The sequence below is a fragment of the Pipistrellus hanaki genome (genome assembly GCF_964339955.1).
Source record: "Pipistrellus hanaki genome assembly, chromosome: 1".
In the NCBI taxonomy this organism is placed as follows: domain Eukaryota; kingdom Metazoa; phylum Chordata; class Mammalia; order Chiroptera; family Vespertilionidae; genus Pipistrellus; species Pipistrellus hanaki.
In genome coordinates this window covers 19,024,059-19,029,686 of record NC_140503.1, presented here as the reverse complement: position 1 = coordinate 19,029,686, position 5,628 = coordinate 19,024,059, and positions in this window count along the sequence as shown.

Sequence of the window (5,628 nt, the reverse complement as noted above, 5' to 3'; positions counted from 1 at the left end):
AATTTTGATTGATAGTCTTGCTGGGTACAGTATTCTTGGATTCAAACCCTTCCTTTGCATGACTTTGTATATTTCATCCCATTCCCTTCTGGCCTGATATGTTTCTGTTGAGAAATCAGTTGCTAGTCTGATGGGGGTTCCTTTGTAAGTAACTTTCTGTCTCTCTCTGGCTGCTTTTAAGATTCTTACTTTGTCGTTGTTGTTTGCCACTTTAATTATAATGTGCCTTGGCGTCTGTCTTCTGGGATTCATTTTGCTTGGGACTCTGCGAGCATCTTGGATTTGTGTGGGTTTTTTCTTCTCTATCTCAGGAAAGTTTTCTGTCATTATTTCTTGAAATACTTTTTCCACGTCTACCTCAGTTTCCTTTCCTTCTGGAACCCCTATTATTCGAATATTATTTTGTTTTGTAATGTCCCAAAGCTCCCGTAGGCTCTCCTCCTGCTTTTTAATCTTTTTTTCTAGAAGCTGCTCTAATTGGGTATTTTTTTCCATCTTGTCTTCTAGCTCACTGATGCGGTCTTCCGCTTCATCTAGTCTACTCTTGATGCTTTCTATTGAGTTCTTCATGGTAGCGATGTCATTTTTCATTTCTTCTTGGTTCTTCCTCAATTCCTGATGGTTCTTCCTCATTTCTTCTTGGTTATTGTCAAATTTCTCTTCCATTCTTTTTAGCCAACCAATAATCATTATTCTGAACTCTTGCTCTGGTAGGCTGCTTGCCTCTGGCTCGTTTACTTCCTTTTCTGGTGATGCCTGCTTTTCTTTCATTTGTGGGGTGTTTCTTTGTCTTCCCATGGTATCTCTTTTCAGGATGTCTGGTTATGTGGTGTTCTTTCTCTTGCGTTAATTTATAGGTGCAAAATACAACACTGCCAGGTACAACACGAGAGGCACTTAACAGGAATGTATTTACAATATTAATAACCTCTAATAAAGGTAACCCCTAGCGATAGGCAAATTAGGGTATAGGAGAGAAGGAAGGAAGGAAGGTAAAAATAAAATAAAGAAAAATTAAAAAAAAAAAAAAAGTCAAAGAAGAAATAAAGTAATGACAAAATGAAGTTAGAAAACAGGGAGAAAAAGAAGAGAGAGTAAGAGAGAGAGAGAGAAGGAGAGAGAGAGAGAGAGAGAGAGAGAGAGAGAGAGAGAGAGAGAGAAGAAGCAAACTAAAAAAATGGGAAACAAACTATATATATGTGGAGAAAATTGCCATAGATCAACCACTGAGCCCAGCCAATGCCGGTAACAATACTTGGAGATTAATACAAACTACAATACAATATCCACTATTATTAAGTAAGGTTATGATATACAGAAGTCAAAGAAACAAACAAAAACAGAGGATTTAAAAAAAAATACAAAGCAACAATAACAACACTGGAATAAGCATAACAATTTCACTGAAAAGCACAAATATTCACAATAATCAACCTTCACTCAAACAATGAGAAAAGGATAGAAAGTAGAACCGTTTTTTTTGTGTGTTTTTTTTTTTTTTTTTTTTAACTAGTTAATATAGTGCAGAGAGTGATATTTATACACTTGTATCAGGGGTTGGAACTTAGGTCTATGAGTATAGTGAGAGCTTTAGCAGGGGGTATACAGAAAGAATAGAGGAAAAACTAAAGCCGGAAAGGGATAGGATAAACTGGAGACTAAAAGGTTAAAGTTTAGTAAGAGAGTGATGGGGTAAAGGTCGAATTGAGATAGGGTTGAATGATGCTATAGTAGAGATTAAAATAGAATGAAGTTTACTCCCAATGTAAAATAAAGACGAAGTAAAATGGTACTGGGGAGGAAAAGAAAAAGAAAAAAAAAATTGCAAAATAGCAGTAGTAATAGTGAAGATAGAGATTGAAAAATGTAATAATTGAAAAGGTAAAATCAAGTAAGGAAAAAAGAAAAAAAAATCGTTTCTGAAGTAAAAGATGTAAAAAATGAAAATTAAATAAAAAATGTAAAAAATGAAAATAAAATAAAGAATAGTATAATTAGCATAAAATTGTCCAGTAGAGTTCAATCACTTCCTCTGTTATTGTATTTGGTATGCCTGGTTCTTGGATCAGAGAGTCTTGCAGTTCCCAGCTTTCCACTGCACCTGTTTTGTAAGGTAGTCCTTAATTTTAGGTAGGCTATATCTTAGTTACTTGTGTCCATTTATTTTTGATTAATTAAAAGAAAAAGAAAAAGAAAAAGAAAAAAGAAAGAAAAAAAAAAAAGGCAGTTTGTAGTTCAGCCCTTAGGTGTCAGTGTTACTGGTTTGACCTCCCAGACTTTGGTTGCTCTGGCCTTCTTTCTCTCTGGGGGCGGGCCCTCGCAGCTCTCCTGGGCTACAATATAGGCGGGGCCGCGGCCGCACTGGGGGCGGGGCCTCGCGGCGCTCCGGGGCGCAGCGCTCAGGGCCGCACTGGGGGCAGGGCCTCGCGGCGCTTTGGTGCTACAATATATCAATAGGTGGGGCCGTGGAGCTCAGGGCCGCACTGGGGGCGGGGCCTCGCGGCGCTCTGGGGCCGTGGAGCTCAGGGCCGCTCTGGGGGCGGGGCCTCGCGGCGCTCCGGGCCACGGCGCTCAGGGCCGCTCTGGGGACGGGGCCTCGTGGGAGCAATGGGGCTATCGCAGCCTGAACTCTCAGCCTAGCCACGCAAACTCTGACCTTTCTGTGGGTGGTTGAAGAGCTTCCTTGAATCCACGCGCTTGCTCCGATCGGGGCGCCACAGGTGCTCGATGGACTCCTCGGCTGTGGGTTTTCCAGGCCTCAGAGAAGCTGCTCCCTTCCTGGTAGGGTGGCGCCGCCTTTGCGCCGAGCCCGGAGCTCCGGGAGAAGTCGGGAGTGCTGGCCGCTTGGTCAGGAAAAATTGTCCAGCGGACACTTCCTTACCTTCCTAGAGTGATCTGCTAATCAACATTCCCTGAGCGACTCAGATGTTGCTTCTATCTGTTTTGGGACCGGGGTCAGAACAAGTCCATCTGTTCGGTCGCCATCTTCAAGCTCCGCCTCCATATGTAATACTTTTAATAATAAATTTTAAAAAAGCATTCTTTTATTTTATCACTTAAGTAGAATCTTGTCATAAATATTATGGAAAAAATATAATAAATTAGGAATGCCAGTGGGACTGAGATTTGGAATAGTCAATATTGAGCCTTCCTTGAGGGAGTTGAGTTCAAATCTTGGAGTGTTCTAGATAAAGGAAACAAACAGCCTAGTGCAGAGGCTTGGCTAGGAATGTTCTGGGCCTGTTCAGAGGTGCAGCAAGGGGGAAGCGTGGCTTGAACGGTGGGGATAGGGTGGGGTAGGGGTGGTTAGATTGGGTAGGGACTTGCAAGCAACTGAAAGGACTTTATGTCTTCAACTCAGACTGAGGAGTGACATTAGAAAGTTTTAAGCACAAGTGACATGATCTGTCTTAGGTGTTAACAGACTCACTCTGGCTGCTGAGTTAAGAACAAAGTATGAGAGTAGGCAGTGGAGATAAGAATGGAATAAGTCTGTTAGGAGGGTATTGCAATAATGTAGTTGAGGGATTATAGTGGCTTGGGCCAGTGCAGTAACAAGTGAGGCGAATAGAAACAGGATGTGATAAGAGGCGTTGAGAGATTGTAGTTTAATTTTGCAAAATGAATGGGTACAAATTTGTATCTCATACTTCAATGTATATTTCCCTAACTACTAGTGAGTTTAGCATCTTTTCACATGTTTATTGGGTATTTGTGTAGTTTTCCTAAAAACTTCATTTTGTTTTCCTTTCCTATCCTTTGATTTCCTTATAAAAAATCTTGCCTAGGGGGTAGCTTTGTTTGCTGTTTATCCAAACTCTTTTTTTTAAAAAAATATATTTTATTCATTTTTTAGAGAGGAAGGGAGAGAGATAGAGTTAGAAACATCGATGAGAGTCATTGATCAGCTGCCTCTTGCACACCCCCTACTGGGGATATGCCCGCAACCAAGGTACACGCCCTTGATCGGAATCGAACCCGGGACCTTTCAGTCCCCAAGCCAACGCTCTATCCATTGAGCCAAACCGGTCTCGGCTGTCTATCCAAACTCTTGAAATTAATTTATTTTAGAATGATAGCACTGCAGAGCTGGTACCTAATACAGGATTACTTGGTAAAATCTCCTTATAGAAGCAAACTGGGTCTTAAGAATCGTAATTGTGGCTCAGAAAAGGTCAACCGAGCCTCAATTGAGTGACTTATTCCAGGTACACAGGTAAGCATTGGGGGTATTATTAAAACTTAGTTTTCCTGATAACACTCTTATTTCATTTTCCATCAACAATATCATTTTATTTTATTAAGAACTCTGTTTTTACCAATAAAACAAATTGAGATCTAACAAACTCTGCCCCATGAGGGCTCAGATTCGGATAGGATAGTTGATCAAAAGGAATATCAATAAAAATTTACTACCCAAGCAAGAAAATAGGATTGCATTGCTTTTTCCCCACTGTAACCTTTGAAACAGAAGAAAACAGGTGAGGCGGCTTTCCTGCCTAGCTCTTCGCCCGTCACGCTGAGATCAATAATCATTCCCCGGCTCCTTTCTGCCTCATTACCATTGTAATTTGCCTTAGTCGAATCCACTTATGGTATTAGGGTTTTATTTTCCCCCCACTCTAATCAGCAACCTCTTAGATTAGGAAAAAAGAGAAAAGGATAAGACCAGCTTTTTTTGTGTGAAAAGGGAACTGGGAATATTAGAACATGGCGAACCAATACATCCATGTCTCACTGAGGGCCTGGGACCCTCCTAGGAAAAACCAGATGTTGGGTGCTAGAAACAGGCAAGAGGCTCTGAGATAATAAGCAAGAGGGGTGAGAGGATCCATCTTAGCCTGACATATTTTAAAGCAATTGGAAGATCAGAGACTGAAAGGGACTCAGAAGGGAACAAAACTGATGAGAGCACATTTGGAAAGGTGGGTGGGCACTTTACAAAGATGCTGTTGCTGAGCTCAGTGTGTGCCTTACTTCAAAACATCACAAAAGCATGGCTCAGTGGTTGAGCATCAACCTATGAACCAGGAGGTGACGGTTTGAGTCCCGGTCAGGACATATGCCTGGGTTGTGGGCTTGATCCCCCATGTGGGGTGTGCAGGAGGCAGCCAACCAGTGAATCCTCTGATTATTGATGCTTCTATCTCTTTCCCTCTCCCTTCCTCTCTAAAATCAATAAAAAAATACATTAAAAAAACCCAAAAAACAAAAAACCCACCCACAAAACCAAACCAAACCAAACCAAACCAAACCAAACCAAACCACAAAGGCCTTTTTAAGAGTAATTTATGCTCACTATAGAGAATTTGGAATATATATAATATGCATTAAAGACCTTCTAGCCTTTTCTGTGCATGTGCACACTATACAAATTAACACTGGTAAAATGCTGTGGTCCAAAGAAATGTACAGCAATTTGCCGGTTTGGCTCAGTGGTAGAGCGTCAGTCTGAGGACTGAAAGGTCCCAGGTTCGATTCTGGCCAAGGGCATGTACATTGGTTGCGGGCACATCCCTGGTAGGGGATGCGCAAGAGGCAGCTGGTCGATGTTTCTCATCGACATTTCTAGCTCTCTCTCTCTCCCTTCCTCTCTGTAAAAAATCAATAAAATATATTTTTAAAAAA